This window comes from Phyllobates terribilis, unplaced genomic scaffold (genome assembly GCF_046119375.1).
Source record: "Phyllobates terribilis strain yellow unplaced genomic scaffold, ASM4611937v1 Scaffold_8__6_contigs__length_399053987, whole genome shotgun sequence".
NCBI lineage: Eukaryota > Metazoa > Chordata > Amphibia > Anura > Dendrobatidae > Phyllobates > Phyllobates terribilis.
The window spans coordinates 145,308,300-145,327,995 of NW_027362768.1; positions in this window are offsets into that span (position 1 = coordinate 145,308,300).

Here is a 19,696-nt window from a genome sequence, read left to right on the forward strand (position 1 = left end):
GACAGCAGAGTAACATAAAGTCAAATCCACTGTGTTATTTCGGGAGGTGTATTCACATGCACCGCTTCACGCCCACACATGGGTATACACTTCCTCATTTCGGCTGTTTTATGTTCTTCTCCTCATCCTCAGCCTCCACCACCACTATAGCACCAGGGTGACCGTGGTCCGTGTTGCCATTATTGAAAGTTCCTCCGTCCTTATTTTTGTCGGCTTTTGCTTGGAAGGCATAAGCAAATACTGTGGGAGAACCACTCCCCAATAATGGGAATAATATTTTTAATATGCTGTACTGTATGGCTCTTGTAAGGGACATTAAAACCGTCTTGTTAAGCGACTGCGACCTCCATGTCTCTTCCGAGGGGCATTAAAAGCGTCTTGTTAAGCTACTGGGACCTCACGTCTCTTCCAAGGGGCATTAAAACCGTCTTGTTAAGCTACTAGGACCTCCACGTCTCTTCCGAGAGGCATTAAAACCGTCTTGTTAAGCTACTGCGACCTCCACGTCTCTTCCAAGGGGCATTAAAACCATCTTGTTAAGGTACTGGGACCTCCACGTCTCTTCCGAGGGGCATTAAAAGCGTCTTGTTAAGCTACTGCGACCTCCACGTCTCTTCCAAAGGGCATTAAAACCATCTTGTTAAGGTACTGGGACCTCCACGTCTCTTCCGTGGGGCATTAAAACCGTCTTGTTAAGCTACTGCGACCTCCACATCTCTTCCAAGGGGCATTAAAACCATCTTGTTAAGGTACTGGGACCTCCACGTCTTTTCCGAGGGGCATTAAAAGCGTCTTGGTAAACCACTCTGAACTCCACAGCTCTTCCAAGGGGCATTGAAATGTTGTTTTTAATTAACTCTAACCTCCACGACTCTTCGAACGGGCATTGCATTTCCTCCTAATTTTTGGCAGCTTTTGCTTGGAAGGCATAAGCAAAGACTATGGGAGACCCACTCCCCAATAATGGGAATAATGTTTGTAATATGCTGTACTGCATGGCTCTTGTAAAGGGCATAGGTAGTTCCTCCATCCTAATTTTTGGCAGCTTTTGCTTGGAAGGCATAAGCAAAGACTCTGGGAGACCCACTCGCCAATAATGGGAATAATGTTTGTAATATGCTGTACTGCATGGCTCTTGTAAAGGGCATAGGTTGTCCCTCAGTCCTAATTTTTGGCAGATTTTGCTTGGAAGGCATAAGCAAAGACTATGGGAGACCCACTCCCCAATAATGGGAATAATGTTTGTAATATTCTGTGCTGCATGGCTCTTGTAAGGGGCATTGCAAGTTCCTCCGTCCTAATTTTTGCCAGCTTTTGCTTGGAAGTCATAAGCCAAGACTATGGGAGACCCACTCCCCAATAATGGGAATAATGTTTGTAATATGCTGTACTGCATGGTTCTTGTAAGGGGCTTTGCAAGTTTCTCCATCCTAATCTTTGGCAGCTTTTGCTTTGAAGGCATAAGCAAAGACTATGGGAGACCCACTCCCCAATAATGCGAATAATGTTTTTAAGATGCTGTACTGTATGGCTCTTGTAAGGGGCATTAAAACCGTCTTGTTAAGCTACTGCGACCTCCACCACTTTTCCAAGGGGCATTCAAACCGTCTTGTTAAGCTACTGTGACCTTCACCACTTTTCCAAGGGGCATTAAAACCGTCTTGTTAAGCTACTGCGACCTCCACGTCTCTTCCGAGGGGCATTAAAACCGTCTTGTTAAGCTATTGTGACCTCCACCACTTTTCCAAGGGGCATTGAAACCGTCTTGTTAAGCTACTGTGACCTCCTCCACTTTTCCAAGTGGCATTAAAACCGTCTTGTTAAGCTACTGCGACCTCCACGACTCTTCCAACAGGCATTGCATTTCCTCCTAATTTTAGTCAGCTTTTGCTTTTGAATGCATAGGCGAATACTAAGGGATACCCACTCCCCAATAATGGGTAGAACATTTTTAGTACGCTGTAATCCACGTCTGTTTCAACGGGCATTGCAGTTCCTCATAATTTTTGGAAAGCCTTCCATTCACTGCTTAGGCCAACAGGGAACAGGAGACCCAGTTGCTATAAATGGAAAAAATGGTTTAGTTAAGGCCCTCTGACCTCCATGTCACTTCCAAGGGGCATTGGAGTGCCTCTAAATTTTTGGTAGGCATTGCACTCACTGTATGCCCTAAAACTGTGTAGCCGAACTGCTCCTTTTGGTACAGAAATATATCCTACAAGACATGTGTGGTTGACTGGCCTGATATTGATGTGAATGGTCCCTGTTCCTCCTGCTCTTTCTCCTTTGCCTCCACCTCATCCATCATTTATCACCTGAAGCTTTGTTTTAACGAGAGTCATAGAACTGGGATAGTAGCAGGAAAACATCCAGCAATCCTTGGAGGAGGTAGGATATGCGCCAAAACGCTGACCACCTCAGGCCTAGCCGCTACTACATACATGCGCTTGCATTCCAAGAAAACAAAGCAGATGCTAACTTCTATCATCATGCTCCTCACCTTGGCACTCTCAACTCCCCTGATGGAGAAGCCAGGGCCCACCGGAGGAGTCTGGTTCTCTGGTGGGCTCGTCCAATGCTGCCCTAAAGCAGGCCAGGCTAAGAAAAGTGTGTGGGAAGGTGACAGGAGAAATAGGGGCGGCTGGGGACCGTTTATGGATGCCCGGCCGCCCCCAGGTGGCTGGGGACCGTGTGTGGATTCCCGGCCGCGGGGCGGCTGGGGACCGAGTATGGACACCCGGCCGCCTCCTGGCGGCTGGGGACCGAGCGTGGACACCCGGCCGCCGGGCGGCTGGGGACTGAGTATGGATACCTTGCTGCCGAAGCAGCCATGACGTAGTGGCTAGCTTCGGCCTACTCCAAACTAAAAGGCCCCATTTCAAGTGAAATCTAGCAGTATGGTATTGCAGCCTGCGGGTGGGTGGGTGGTTTGCTGCATATTTGCGCTTGCATTGCAAGGAATGGGGGAGGTACAATTGAACACTGCCCTAGGACAAGGACTTGCACGGGGATAGTTGCAAGTCTCCATCTTCTGATGCGGTAAGGATCACTTCTGATGGGCACACTTTTAGGCAGTGACCTGGGAGTCAGAGATGCTTCCAGGGGTCTTCCCCATGCTGTTCCCATGTCTTTTCAGCACTGTGTGCATGTGTCACACAGCACATGGCCAGATAAGGTTGTAAAATGTTAAAATGACATTTCCCTGTGAATGCACGGTTGAAAGCAATACAAAAGTGCAAAAACGCATGAAAAATCCTACTTGTGAACATAGCCCAAGGTGCGGAAGAGTATTTTTGTTTTTGGTTATTTAATTTACCTTATACACAAGTCTTTACCTTGGAAAGGAAATTCCTTAACATATTTCACAGGAAAACCGTTTCAGTTTCGTTTTTGAACGTTTTATTGTGAGCCCGTAAAAGTGGCTTAATACCTCTGACCACGTTGTTGACAGCAGTGACCTGGGTGTCAGAAATGCTTCCTTGGGTGATCCCCATGCTGCACCCATGTCTTTTGAGCACTGTCACTATCGTTTTGGGCACTTTTTAGGCTTTCTACAGACTGCCGGGGGTGCCGCCGCAAAAATGCTCGGGTCTCCCATAGACTAACATTGGGCTTGTTGCTCGGGTCGAGTATCACGGTGAGCTCGGCCCCAGCTTCGAGCACCCGAGCATTTTAGTGCTCGCTCAACACTAATTATCTGCTATCCAATTAATAACCTGTTCACACTGATCAGTTTGCAATACTGGTGTTGTAGTGTGCTTCCCTAGTAATTCGGTCAAGAAGTGGGAGCGAGAAGATGTGGCTGTTGGTTGTGGCACATTTTCACCTTGGCCACGGCCCCGTCCTTTACACGCACCATCACCTGAACGTCCAGTTCCACGTCCCTTGCCACGCGCCTTGCCCATTGTAAATGAAGTAAAAGAGCTCATACTCGCACGATCAAGGGTAATAAAAAGTAGATTAGAACTGTGGAAGAGGAAAACCACAGTTCTATTTCTCTGGCCTACACCAGAATCTTTTAAACAGATATATTTGTGTCTGAAGAGTCAGGGAGACACTATTACTGTTTTTTTTAATGGAAAACAGGCCAAAAGCAGGATAATACAGAGATTTGAACCGTGGAACTGCAAAACCACAGTTCTAGTTATCTGGCCTACACCAGAATCTTTTAAACAGATATATTTGTATCTAAACAGTCAGGTAGACACTATTACTGTTTTTTTTATGGAAAAAAGGCCAATAGCTGGATAATACTGAGATTTGAACCGTGGAAATGCAAAACTACAGCTATAGTTATCTGGCCTACACCAGAATCTTTTAAAAAGATATATTTGTGTCTGAACAGTCAGCGAGATACTATTACTGTTTTCTTTACGGAAAAAAGGCCAAAAGCTGAATATTACTGAGATTTGTACTGGGGAACTGCGAAACCACAGTTATAGTTATCTGGCCTACACCAGAATCTTTTAAACAGATATATTTGTTTCTGAACAGTCAGCGATACACTATTACTGTTTTTTTTAATGGAAAAAAGGCCAAAAGCAGGATAATACAGAGATTTGAACCGTGGAACTGCAAAACCACAGTTCTAGTTATCTGGCCTACACCAGAATCTTTTAAACAGATATATTTGTGTCTGAACAGTCAGCGTAACACTATTACTGTTTTTTTTTACGGAAAAAAGGCCAAAAGCTGGATAATACTGAGATTTGTACCGTGGAACTGCAAAACCACAGTTATAGTTATCTGGCCTACACCAGAATCTTTTAAACAGATATATTTGTGTCTGAACAGTCAGCGAGACACTATTACTGTTTTCTTTTTTATGTAAAAAAGGCCAAAAGCAGGATAATACAGAGATTTGAACCGTGGAACTGCAAAACCACAGTTCTAGTTATCTGGCCTACACCAAAATCTTTTAAACAGATATATTTGTGTCTGAACAGTCAGCGATACACTATTACTGTTTTTTTTACGGATAAAAGGCCAAAAGCAGGATAATACAGAGATTTGAACCATGGAGCTGCGAAACCACAGTTCTAGTTATCTGGCCTACACCAGAATCTTTTAAACAGATATATTTGTGTCTGAACAGTCAGGGATACACTATTACTGTTTTTTTAATGGAAAAAAGGCCAAAAGCTGCATAATACAGAGATTTCAAACGTGGAACTGCAAAACCACAGTTATAATTATCTGGCCTACATCAGAATCTTTTAAACAGATATATTTGTGTCTGAACAGTTAGCGATACACTATTACTGTTTTTTTTACGGAAAAAAGGCCAAAATCAGGATAATACAGAGATTTGAACCGTGGAGCTGCAAAACCACAGTTCTAGTTATCTGGCCTACACCAGAATCTTTTAAACAGATATATTTGTGTCTGAACAGTCAGCGAGACACTATTATTGTTTTTTTTTACGGATAAAAGGCCAAAAGCAGGATAATACAGAGATTTGAACTGTGGAACTGCAAAACCAGTTATAGTTATCTGGTCTACACCAGAATCTTTTAAACAGATATATTTGTGTCTGAACAGTCAGCGAGACACTATTACTGTTTTTTTTACCGAAAAAAAAGGCCAAAAGCTGCATAACACTGAGATTTGAACCGTGGAACTGCAAAACCACAGTTCTAGTTATCTGGCCTACACCAGACTCTTTTAAACAGATATATTGGTGTCTGAACAGTCACAGACACACTCAATTTTTGTTTTGGGGGGGGTGGTCTGACTGAGGAAAAAAAAAATACAGGATTTAGATGAAAAAGAAAAGGATTTTTCCTGGCCCCTGAGACCAGGGGATAAGTCTAGCAATTTGACCAGTAGGACCACACAGGACTGTAATGCAGCGTTTGTTGGTATAACCACTGCGTCTCCTATACAACCTGCCTGCCTGCCTGATATCTGGGATGGATATTAGTCCTGAGAAGGACTGTTTGTTTGATTTGGCAGGCTTTAGAGACCCTACACTACCTATTTCGCACTATATATCTCTCCATAACTCAGCAGCACTGACCCTACACTGTCTGATCCCGGGCGACTCTGTCCAAGATGGCGGCGCCCGGTTTTAAATACTCAAGGTGACGCTGTGCGGCCAGCCAATCACTGTAATGCCCACAAACAACATGGCTGCGGCATTACAGTGACTGGCAATCCCTGCATGTTCATTGGCTCTTTAAAGAGCGCCAAACGTGCATGGCGGAGACCCGAGCTCCCGCCTGAGTAACCCAGAAATGATCGGTGCTCGCCGAACATCCCGAGTAGTGAGATGCTCGGGCGAGTACCGAGCAGTGTCGAGCATGCTCGCTCAACACTATTCTATAAATATAGTATAGACCAAAAGTTTGAAGTTGACGCGCCCCCTGGGCCTGTGTTGTGCAGGGGATACCCGGAGCCGGATAGCTGGTGGGATGCTGGGGGTTGTAGTCTCCGTGTGGCGGCAACCTGGTCCGTGCCCAGGGCGGTCAAACCAGTGGCAGTCTATTGGTATTGTAATTGTCCGACTACGCCACCCGTGGATTGCGGTCAGTGGGGACCGCCGCTGCGCTGCCGACCGCTGAGGCTGATGTTGTTTGCGCAGCCGAGTATGGGATAACTCCCCACGGGAGAAGTATTGCCTCAGGGCAGCTAATGTGGATGATGGGAGTGATGGTGTGAGTGTCCCAGTACTGATGGTGCTGGTGCGGCGATGAAACACAGAGACTTGTAATTGCAGTTTCCAAAGCTTTACTCACGGTTGTTATTCTGGTCACTTGTGCACATGAGGGACCGCCTGAGCCATGCTGCGTTCACCAGGCAAGGGACTCGTCCAACTCCCAGGCAATTCCAGAGCGTGGCACAGGGCTCCCTTCCTTTCCTTTCTCTGGCCGTCCCCACCAGTGACCCACCTTTGTCCAGCTCCCTCGGGCCTTCTCTGGGCACACTGATCTCTGCGTCCCTGACCCTATATAGTATGCCTTCCTGGTGGATGTAGTGAGGGGTCGCACCAAGATGTGGTAACAACCTCCGGTCTTTGGCTGAGGAATCTGTTGCCTCCACCAATTTGGGTTCCGGTACCCTGTTCTGCCAACCCTTCACCCTGTATCTCATGGGCATATGGGGTTCCTTCTGTCCTCGTGTCTCTGGGCCTTTCTCTGTGTTCCTTGCTTCCTTTCTCCTCTGTTCAAGTTCCTTTCTTCCTTTCCTTTCCGTTCCCTCTCCTCTCTCTTTCTGCTGTTTCTGGCCTCCACTCCAGGCCTGCCTCTGGAGCCGGGCCCAGACTGAGCCACAGCTCCCTGTCAGCCCTCTCTGGCTGAACTCCTGTCTTCTTCTCCTCCTCTCTGAACTGGCTCCTGATCTAAGATGGTGCCCACCTTATATACCTCCCTCTATATGTGAGCCCAGGTGACTAGCAACCAATGGGCTCCTACCTATGCCCAGAGACCCACCCCTATCTGCTCCTACACCACTGGGTATTCCACCCCTCCCCACTCCAGTCAGGGACAGATGCTGTCGTGCCTGCACTTCTATCTTGTGGGAGCACCGTTGAGCTGTCCCTCGGAAATGGGGTGTGTGTGGTGCATGCAGCTTACTGAGCCCTAGTCCACACTCCATCCTTACCCGGGAGTGGAATATCACACCTCTGGTTTGAGGTGCAATACCCCTGTAGCAGCCGAGCCCTCGGGGTGCTACACCCCCCCCTGGTAAATCACAGCACGTCCTCGGGCTGGAATAGAATAAAACAATTTTCAACATACAAAATTTTTAGAATGCATTCGCATATAAGACATTTAACCAAAAACTCATCCCTTTATGGGAGGTACTCTTTTCTTTCCAACGTTACTGGTATAAACATCGTAAAACATTATAAGACTTTCTTCACACACATATAGAATGCTATAAACTCCTTTAGCAGCATATTAAACTTTCCAATATAAGACATTTTCGAATAAAACATTTTCTTCAAAAACACATTCTGGAGCTCTGGCCGCTGTGCAACTTGCGACCAGGTAAAGGTGCAACAGTCCATTTAATCCGTCTTGAGGTAGACGTTGCAGTTCTTTTATAAAACCAGTAGGGGGCGCTTTAAGAAGCGCAACTATTTACAAGGGTTTGGCCGCTCTCAGTCCTCGGCCAGTGGGGATTGGGGAATGGCTGCTCACAGTCATCAGCCTGGTTAGGGATTAGGGGCACACAGGAACAGTCCCTTTAATAACTCCACACTAGTCCCAACGGGGACCACACTTCAATCATTTAACAGTTTCAGCAAGTTCTTGTACCCTGACGGGTAACTATATACAGTTCCACTTTACCGTTTACTGGTAACGGTGTCCTCCTGATGCTTCCTCCTTGTAATCTTCAGACCCGTCCGGGCCCTCAGGGTAGTCCATGTCTGGGCGGTACCGCAGTTCCTCCTCTGTTAGACGGTGGACATGGAGGGCATACACTCCTTTTGCGCCCTTGTGTAGCAGGCCTTGCGACCGGGCCTGGAGAAAGTCGCTGTTGATGACGCCCGGGGTCAGAGGGTGCGACTTTGGGCCTGGCCGCGGGCTGGCGGTGGCAGTGCCCAGGGCTGGAGGGCTCGGCTGCAGGGCTTGTTGCGGGGTCTGGAGCAGGTCGGTGTCTGCAGCGCCCGGAATTGGCGGCTCCACCAGGGGGCCCGGGAGCAGGCTGACGCTGGCAGCGTCCGGGACAGGGAGACTCCTCTTACATGCTCCCGCGACCGCTCCTGCATCACGCGTCTTCTCCTGGCGCTGGTCGGGGCCCGCGACGGCTGGGGCACTGCCGATGCTGGGCAGCTTGGTCTGCTGCCGGTCCGCCATCTTGCTCTCTGTTCCTGGTGTCCTCCTCCCCCCTGGTTGACCGTGGCCTACCTTGCGTTGATCTTCTTCCGTAGGCCGCGGCTCCGCAGTCGATCGTCGGGGTTGAGGACCTTGCTTCGCGCTCCTGTGACGTCCGCGTCGCTCCCTCTCCCTTCCAGGACCTTACGCAGCGTCGGTGCATGGGGCGGAGCTTCAGATCTCACGTGCTTTCGGCGTCCACGTCCCTCTTCTTCCCGCGCGGCGTCCCGAAGATGGCGCCCGATGGCGGGAAAACGACTGCGGATGGCGGGAAGACGGCGGGAAACGACCCAAGATGGCGTCCGATGGCGGGAAACGGTCCAAGATGGCGTCTGATGGCGGGAATCGGCTCCGGATGGCGGGAAACGACTCTGGGTGGCGGGAGACTTCTTTTCCAGGTACATGTACAATTTTTTTCAGGCACGCAATACCCGTTTGTGGCGGGTTGGTCTCGATCCTGCCGACTACGCCAAAGTTGACGTGCCCCCTGGGCCTGTGTTGTGCAGGGGATACCCGGAACCGGATAGCTGGTGGGATGCTGGGGGTTGTAGTCTCCGTGTGGCGGCGACCTGGTCCGTGCCCAGGGCGGTCAAACCAGTGGCAGTCTATTGGTATTGTAATTGTCCGACTACGCCACCCGTGGATTGCGGTCAGTGGGGACCGCCGCTGCGCTGCCGACCGCTGAGGCTGATGTTGTTTGCGCAGCCGAGTATGGGATAACTCCCCACGGGAGAAGTATTGCCTCAGGGCAGCTAATGTGGATGATGGGAGTGATGGTGTGAGTGTCCCAGTACTGATGGTGCTGGTGCGGCGATGAAACACAGAGACTTGTAATTGCAGTTTCCAAAGCTTTACTCACGGTTGTTATTCTGGTCACTTGTGCACATGAGGGACCGCCTGAGCCGTGCTGCGTTCACCAGGCAAGGGACTCGTCCAACTCCCAGGCAATTCCAGAGCGTGGCACAGGGCTCCCTTCCTTTCCTTTCTCTGGCCGTCCCCACCAGTGACCCACCTTTGTCCAGCTCCCTCGGGCCTTCTCTGGGCACACTGATCTCTGCGTCCCTGACCCTATATGGTATGCCTTCCTGGTGGATGTAGTGAGGGGTCGCACCAAGATGCGGTAACAACCTCCGGTCTTTGGCTGAGGAATCTGTTGCCTCCACCAATTTGGGTTCCGGTACCCTGTTCTGCCAACCCTTCACCCTGTATCTCATGGGCATATGGGGTTCCTTCTATCCTCGTGTCTCTGGGCCTTTCTCTGTGTTCCTTGCTTCCTTTCTCCTCTGTTCCAGTTCCTTTCTTCCTTTCCTTTCCGTTCCCTCTCCTCTCTCTTTCTGCTGTTTCTGGCCTCCACTCCAGGCCTGCCTCTGGAGCCGGGCCCAGACTGAGCCACAGCTCCCTGTCAGCCCTCTCTGGCTGAACTCCTGTCTTCTTCTCCTCCTCTCTGAACTGGCTCCTGATCTAAGATGGTGCCCACCTTATATACCTCCCTCTATGTGTGAGCCCAGGTGACTAGCAACCAATGGGCTCCTACCTATGCCCAGAGACCCACCCCTATCTGCTCCTACACCACTGGGTATTCCACCCCTCCCCACTCCAGTCAGGGACAGATGCTGTCGTGCCTGCACTTCTATCTTGTGGGAGCACCGTTGAGCTGTCCCTCGGAAATGGGGTGTGTGTGGTGCATGCAGCTTACTGAGCCCTAGTCCACACTCCATCCTTACCCGGGAGTGGAATATCACACCTCTGGTTTGAGGTGCAATACCCCTGTAGCAGCCGAGCCCTCGGGGTGCTACAGACACACCTTCTCATTTAAAGATTTTTCAGTATTTTCATGACTATGAAAATTGTACATTTACACTGAAGGCATCAAAACTATGAATTACCACATGTGGAATTATATACTTAACAAAAAAGTGTGAAACAACTGAAAATATGTCTTATATTCTAGGTACTTCAAAGTAGCCACCTTTTGCTTTAATGACTGCTTTGCACACTCTTGGCATTCTCTTGATGAGCTTCAAGAGGTAGTCACCGGAAATGGTCTTCCAACAATCTTGAAGGAGTTCCCAGAGATGCTTAGCACCTGTTGGCCCTTTTGCCTTCACTCTGCGGTCCAGCTCACCCCAAACCATCTCGATTGGGTTCAGGTCTGGTGACTGTGGAGGCCAGGTCATCTGGCGTAGCACCCTATCACTCTCCTTCTTGGTCAAATAGCCCTTACACAGCCTGGAGGTGTGTTTGAGGTCATTGTCCTGTTGAAAAATAAATGATGGTCCAGCTAAATGCAAACCGGATGGAATAGCATGCCGCTGCAAGATGCTGTGGTAGCCATGCTGATTCAGTATGCCTTCAATTTTGAATAAATCCCCAACAGTGTCACCAGTAAAGCACCCCCACACCATCACACCTCCTCCTCCATGCTTCACGGTGGGAACCAGGCATGTAGAGTCCATCCGTTCACCTTTTCTGCGTCGCACAAGACAAGAACCAAAGATCTCAAATTTGGACTCATCAGACCAAAGCACAGATTTCCACTGGTCTATTTTCCGGTGACTACTTCTTGATGCTCATCAAGAGAATGCCAAGGGTGTGCAAAGCAATCATGAAAGCAAAAGGTGGCTACTTTGAAGAACTTAGAATATAAAACATATTTTCAGTTGTTTCACACTTTTTTTTTGTTAAGTATATAATTCCACATGTGTTATTTCATAGTTTTGATGCCTTCAGTGTGAATGTACAATTTTCAAAGTCATGAAAATACAGAAAAATCTTTAAATGAGATGGTGTGTCCAAACTTTTGGTCTGTACTGTATACTGTGCACACTACCACTTCTCCTGTCCTGTGTACTGGGTGCAATACTCGGTATCTGTATTATTCTGTATATATACTGTGCACACTACCACTTCTCCTGTCCTGCGTACTTGGTGCAATACTAGGTATCTGTATTATTCTGTATATATACTGTACACACTACCACTTCTCCTGTCCTGTGTGCTGGGTGCAATACCAGGTATCTGTATTATTCTGTATATATACTGTGCACACTACCACTTCTCCTGTCCTGCGTCCTTGGTGCAATACTAGGTATCTGTATTATTCTGTATATATACTGTGCACACAACCACTTCTCCTGTCCTGTGTACTGGGTGCAATACTCGGTATCTGTATTATTCTATATATATATACTGTGCACACTACCACTTCTCCTGTCCTGTGTACTGGGTGCAATACTCGGTATCTCTATTATTCTGTATATATACTGTGCACACTACCACTTCTCCTGTCCTGCGTACTGGGTGCAATACTCGGTATCTCTATTATTCTGTATATATACTGTGCACACTACCACTTCTCCTGTCCTGTGTACTGGGTGCAATACTCGGTATCTCTATTATTCTGTATATATACTGTGCACACAACCACTTCTCCTATCTGGTATACTGGGTGCAATAGTCGATATCTGTATTATTCTCTATATACACTGTTCACACAACCACTTCTTCTGTCCTGTATACTGGTGCCATACTAGGTATATGCTTTTATTCTGTATATATACTGTGCACACAACTACTTATCCTGTCTGGTTTACTGGGTGCAATACTCGGTATCTGTATTATTCTGTATATATAATGTGCACACTACCACTTCTCCTGTCCTGCGTACTGGGTGCAATACTCGGTATCTCTATTATTCTGTATATATACTGTGCACACTACCACTTCTCCTGTCCTGCGTACTGGGTGCAATACTCGGTATCTCTATTATTCTGTATATATACTGTGCACACTACCACTTCTCCTGTCCTGTGTACTGGGTTCAATACTCGGTATCTCTATTATTCTGTATATATACTGTGCACACAACCACTTCTCCTATCTGGTATACTGGGTGCAATAGTCGATATCTGTATTATTCTCTATATACACTGTTCACACAACCACTTCTTTTGTCCTGTATACTGGTGCCATACTAGGTATATGCTTTTATTCTGTATATATACTGTGCACACAACTACTTATCCTGTCTGGTTTACTGGGTGCAATAGTCGGTATCTGTATTATTCTGTATATATACTGTACACTGTGCACACAACCACTTCTCCTGTCCTGTGTACTGGGTGCCATGTTAGGTATATGCTTTTAGTCTGTGTACATACATTGCACAATACAACTTCTTCCGTCTTGTTGGCTGGGAGGTATTGGACTTGGGGAGCATCAGTATTGGTGGGTTTATTATTTTCTATGTCTGCAATCCTATGGGCAAATAAAAATTAATTATTGACAACGTGTTGAAAGGGTTATTTAACTTTGGAAACAATTCTCTATCCGATGGGGAAGACGATAACTGTCCAACTACTGGGACCCCCACTGATCCTGAAAGACAGGGCTCTGAAGTGCCCGGTGTAAATGGAGACCGGGTCAGACATGTGCACTGCGGCATCATTCATACGTGGCTCTTCAAACATCATCTCCAAGGGAGTGGTAAGGGGCATAAACAACTAAAGCAAAATTTGTTGAACCGTTCATTGCCCCTTGTTTGGGGTGGGGTTATAGTCTATGGGCTGGTGGAGTTTGTGTCACAGTCTGACCCTGATGCAGGGTGTGTGTGTAATAGTGGGGAAGGGCGTAGCCTTCCCTTGAGACTGAGAGAGTAAAAGGAAGAGTTCCTGAAGACAGACCTCCCCAACTGTGGTAGGCCAAGCTAAGGGGGTTAGCTTTAGTGGTCCAGTTGGTAGAGCAGAGGGGGAACTTAGTGCCCTTATCAAGCCTAGAGAAATATAGAGCTTGTTCCTGGTATAGTTCCTTCTGGGCTGTAGTACCTGAAAACAGCCACAAGATGCCACTGTTCGGGGTGCAGATGTCAGGTTGAGTCTGCTAGCCGAGCTATAGACAGTGATGGGTTAAGGTTCTGTGATGACAGCTCACTGAGGGTGGGCATATTAGGAAAGTCTCTGTTTTAATTTCCTGAATCAGGAAGTGATTGAGTAGTACAAGAAGGGATTGCGACCTGATGAGACAGCCTTACTATAGTGGCTGCTAGGGTAGACGGGAGCTCCGAACCCTCAGACAGTGAGATCCCAGTGAGCAGTTCTCCCCACGCAAGAGCACGAGTCCTGTTCGCTCGCCGTAGAAACTCACCAAAGCGCAGTGAGGACACGGGGCACTTCTGGTCTGCAGGCAGCAGAGGAAGCTAAACAGTACTCCAAGCCAAGACGTGGGGGAGAGATATCGGATCCGTTCACTGTTAATACAGAGGAGTCTCTAGGGCCAGGAATTATAGCCACAGAGATGCTCCGCTTAAAGAGGGAACCAGGGCTGAAGCAGTTAACGGCGCCTGTGAGGGAGATGATTGCCTGTCGGGCCTTATCCATTATATCTGACTGTAAATACTGTAAATATTCCTCTTCCCCAAGTAAAGTCCAAGTTCTGGTTAAGAACCTTGTGTCCTCTGAAATCATTGCTGCCCTGGTCCCAGAAGAAAATTGCCTGGAGACAGCCGCGATCGGATGGCGTGAAGTAAGTGAAGAGCACTACATACACAGCCACACTACAGAGAGAGGACACGTATTGTCTGTAGGGTGCCATAGCGAGAGGGGGCTACAGCTCGCCCACGACTACCTCGCTGGGGCACCTTACATTTGGCGTAGTCGGCAGGATGCGAGCTCCTCGCATGAAGAAAGCGGGGAAGAGCCGACACAGAACACTGAGGAGAAAGTGTTGGAAGGCATGCGGCCCAAGATGGCGGCCCGAAGCATGGATTCCAAGATGGTGACGACGGCGGTAAAGGCTGGGAGAAGAACCGCCCATCGTGGGAGTGGACGGCGCTGGAGAGCACGAAAAGATGCCCAGCCCCTACGAGTTCCGGCCCGAAGGAGGATGGGCCCAGCGGTAAAGATGCGTCCCAGGATGGGACGTCCCGGGAAGAAGAGGGCGCGGCGTAAGGTGAAGCCCCGCCCTGTGAGTACCAGCGCGCACAGAGAGGGGGCGCGGCTGAAGGCGGAGCGGCCGAGAGTGACAAGTGACGCGGCGGTCGCGTCAGAGGTCCGGCCCAGGAAGAGGCGGAGCTGGACGCGCAGGACGCGCGTCACCGGTAAGCGACCGGCGCCATTTTCTGTCCGACACGTCAGGAGAAGGAGATCCGGCAGCGGACGTCTTGCAAGAATGGCAGCCCCAGGACCTCGCAGCGTGCAAGAGACCGGCGGAGAGTCGGAACCCCTGCAGATCGTTACCCCGGGGGCCGCGGCTGGAAGCCGTTCGCCGGCGGGCGCTGCCCGCGAACCGTTGCCTCTACCCCCAGTGGCTGTCCAGTGGTCTACTAGGCCAGAACCGGAGCTGGGCCTGCTTGTCCATGAGCTCCGGGTGTGGAGTTGGAGCCGGATGCCGGGAAGCCCGTCCCCCTCGGCCGAGGGTGGAGAACATCCCAGTGGGGCCGGAGCAACAGCTGCAACGGAGACTGACGGAGGTGAGCAGCCTATATCCCAGCGGCCGGTCTCGCCTGTCATGGCAGTTTCCACGGCGACAGGGGGTGGCGTGGAGGCGAGGCCTCCTAAGAAGAGGGCCCCACGGGAGAACTTTTGGTCACTGGCCTTGGAGGCCCTGCATTCCCCCTCAGCAGGGCAGTGCACCAAGCCCGGAAGTCCGCAGTGGGCTACCCGCGACCCTCCGTTGACCCCACGCGAGCAGCGGCGATGGACCGACACCTTCCTAAGAGGCTGGCTGGAGGGGTCCAACGCAGCGTGGAGGGAGTCAGTGGAGAGCTCCCAGACCCGGGGGCGGGTCATAGAGTTCCGTTTCCACGAGGGATACGGGTTCCTCGAGGAAGAGTGGACCGGGCATGAGGTGTTTGTCAGCCGGGAAGCCGTCAAGCGCGAATACCTGCCCGATCGCCTCCACAACCTGCATGAAGGGGAGATTGTCCTCTTCGTGAAATGCGAGTGTGCAAAGGGGTGGTACGCGGCTGCGGTCACCCGCCCATATAAATGGGAGGATGTCCTGGAAAAGGACAGGCAGATCTTCCGGCGAAGAGCTGAGAGGGAGGCTCAGCAACGTCGGGCTAGGGAAGCCCCTGGAGGATTCGTGTCCCCTCCCAAGGCCAGCATCCCACAGGAAGAGGAGTCTGGGCGCCAGCAACAGGGGGCTGGCGTCGAAGAAGAGAAGGATGCCCCGGGCTGTAGTAGGGCTGACTCTCCCAGTGAGGCCATGGGCTCAACAACTAAACACCCAGGAGGGGCCGAGGCAACTAATAGTGGAGTCGCCGGAAAGACTCAGGCTGGAGTTAGTCAGGAGGTCCACAGCTTCACTGTGACCAGCTACGGCCCCACGCAAGTCGGCTGTGGCAGCGCCACCTCCTCGGATGAGGACCCCGGGCGTAGCCGATACCCTGACCAGCCCTGGAGGTGGAAGAAGCCACCCTCCTCTGCAGCGTGGGCCGCCATCATGAAAGAAAGGAAGGAGGCCCGGAAGAAATAAGGTGGTGAGCTAAAAGGTCCATTGACCTCCTACCTTCTTTTTTTTAGGACCCAGCAGTGGTGGTCCTTTCTACAGTTGGGACTGTTACCCAGTGGGGGCGAAGTGCCCCATGTTGACTTCAGTTGAAACAAAAAAAAAAAAAATAAATAAATGGAGGACTGTTCCCCTACCTCCTAGGCCAGGAAGGCCTTAAGCAGCACCCAAAAGTTGCATGCCCGGGAGAGCTGCTCTTTTTGTTTTTATTTTTCTTTTCTTTTTGTTGCGCTTGTTGCGCCTTTTTCTGCTGGAATTTAAATTGCTGAGGCACACCTTGAGGATGGATATCCTCCGAATCTAAGAGACTTGCGGCCTAGCGGGAAGAACCGGTGACCCCCGCTAGGGCCAAGAAGAAAAGAGACTCACAGGGTGTTACCTGTGACGGTGTGCCTCAGAATGTAGCCCCAGGAGGGGATTAAGGGCTATTGAAGAGTTGACCTGATTTAAAAATGTGGACATGGACACTTCGTTTCCAGGGTCCTTACCAAGAAGGACCGGTGCCTCTGAAAAAGTTGATAGTGGACTGTCCTGAATTGCTGTTCCAGGGCCCTTAACCGAGAAGGGCCGGTCTTCCATTCAAGAAGATGACCTCAGGACCAGTCGCTTACTAAGAATGTTTTAGTAAAATTTAGTAATGTAATTTTATAACTGTTGATTGATGTTTATTGCCTAGTGTGGTCAGGGACGACCAACATTAAAGTGTCGGGGAATGTAATAGTGGGGAAGGGCGTAGCCTTCCCTTGAGTCTACAAATATGTCAAGGGCTGTCACATTGTAGAAGGATCATCTTTATTCTCATTTGCACAAGGAAAGACTAGAAGCAATGGGATGAAACTAAATGGGAGGAGACACAGATTAGATATTAGAAAAAACTTTTTGACAGTTAGGGTGATTAATGAGTGGAACAGGCTGCCACGAGAGGTGGTGAGTTCCCCTTCAATGGACGTCTTCAAACAGAGGCTGGACAGACATCTGTCTGAGATGATCTAGTGAATCCTGCTTTGAGCAGGGGGTTGGACCAGATGACCCAGGAGGTCCCTTCCAACTCTACCATTCTATGATTCTATGATTCTATGATTCTATGACTGAGAGAGTAAAAGGAAGAGTTCCTGAAGACAGACCTCCCCAACTGTGGTAGGCCAAGCTAAGGGGGTTAGCTTTAGTGGTCCAGTTGGTAGAGCAGAGGGGGAACTTAGTGCCCTTATCAAGCCTAGAGAAATATAGAGCTTGTTCCTGGTATAGTTCCTTCTGGGCTGTAGTACCTGAAAACAGCCACAAGATGCCACTGTTCGGGGTGCAGATGTCAGGTTGAGTCTGCTAGCCGAGCTATAGACAGTGATGGGTTAAGGTTCTGTGATGACAGCTCACTGAGGGTGGGCATATTAGGAAAGTCTCTGTTTTAATTTCCTGAATCAGGAAGTGATTGAGTAGTACAAGAAGGGATTGCGACCTGATGAGACAGCCTTACTATAGTGGCTGCTAGGGTAGACGGGAGCTCCGAACCCTCAGACAGTGAGATCCCAGTGAGCAGTTCTCCCCACGCAAGAGCACGAGTCCTGTTCGCTCGCCGTAGAAACTCACCAAAGCGCAGTGAGGACACGGGGCACTTCTGGTCTGCAGGCAGCAGAGGAAGCTAAACAGTACTCCAAGCCAAGACGTGGGGGAGAGATATCGGATCCGTTCACTGTTAATACAGAGGAGTCTCTAGGGCCAGGAATTATAGCCACAGAGATGCTCCGCTTAAAGAGGGAACCAGGGCTGAAGCAGTTAACGGCGCCTGTGAGGGAGATGATTGCCTGTCGGGCCTTATCCATTATATCTGACTGTAAATACTGTAAATATTCCTCTTCCCCAAGTAAAGTCCAAGTTCTGGTTAAGAACCTTGTGTCCTCTGAAATCATTGCTGCCCTGGTCCCAGAAGAAAATTGCCTGGAGACAGCCGCGATCGGATGGCGTGAAGTAAGTGAAGAGCACTACATACACAGCCACACTACAGAGAGAGGACACGTATTGTCTGTAGGGTGCCATAGCGAGAGGGGGCTACAGCTCGCCCACGACTACCTCGCTGGGGCACCTTACATGTGCAGAGCAGGATATCAGTCAAGCAGCAGTGATTACAGCGACCTCACTATGTAGTGAGCACTGACTATTCATTACCCCAGTGACTGGAAGCAGAAGCTGCAGGGAGAATATAACGTCATTTTCTCCCTGTAGCCGCACTTTCAATTAGACTGCAGCACATGTGTAAATTGTTATTTTCCTACAGATTAAAATAATCTGAGAGTGTTCGTCTAATTCATATTTTGTCCACTTGACCTTCCTCTATTGAATGCTGCAGAATAATGTCTTGCCATTTAAGTTTCTACCATGACACTTTGTAGCAGGGCGTATATAAGGTATGCACTGATGTCATGATAGAGTCGGGCCAGATGAAGCGTTAGTCACAGTGCGAAACGGCCGTTGTCTTTTAATGTTGCCTGTGTGCACATTCCATCCACCGATGCACAGAAATAAAGTATGTGGGAATTTTACTTCCAGGGTGACTGACACTCTTTTATCTTTTCTTTGAAGATCCTGTATGTAGACTACACCTTTTAGAGTGTCCAGCACCGACCTTGTGGTCGTATGTCCTGGGAGATCCATTATATACATGACACGGCTGCTCTCTTAATGCAGCCAAGGGATCCATAGTGCTGGCCAATTTCTTTTTACTTTTTTCCTCGCAGTAATAATATAGTAACATTACATCCATAGAGAGATAAAGCCATGAAACTACGTCATCCTGTGGCTACTGCAGGGTGTTATATCACTGTGGACAAAACACCACAGTATAAAACCCACTGGAGAATGTAGAGATTTATATACTCTTGTATGTAGATGAAATGTCAGTGTGGCCTCTACACAACAAAGGGCTGTGGACAGCGGCAGTAGGAGGCAGAATGTGAAATATAAGGATTATTTCCTATTTTCATTCATGTGCGTTACTGCAGATATACTGTACACACATCAGCCATAACATGAAAACCACCTGTCTAATATTTGGGGTACTTTGGAGACCTCAGTGATGTTTGCCGTGTAGCAGGGCGCATTCTCCTAATGATAGGGACCTCTGCCAGTAGGGAACATGGCTGCCATGAAGGGAGATGCTCAGTTTTAGATGAGTCCTGGGACGTAATATCAGGTTGGTAAATTCACCTTAGTTTAGTGAACAGGACAGTGAGGGGAGGACACAGAAACATTCACCTTGTGGGCAATTTGGGTCTGAAAACACCGGGATTTACTTGTCTTGACCTGTGTTGTGGTGTCATATACTGGAGCACAGAACTATTTCTCTTATACTTATTTATTTGGGAAGTCACTGTTGC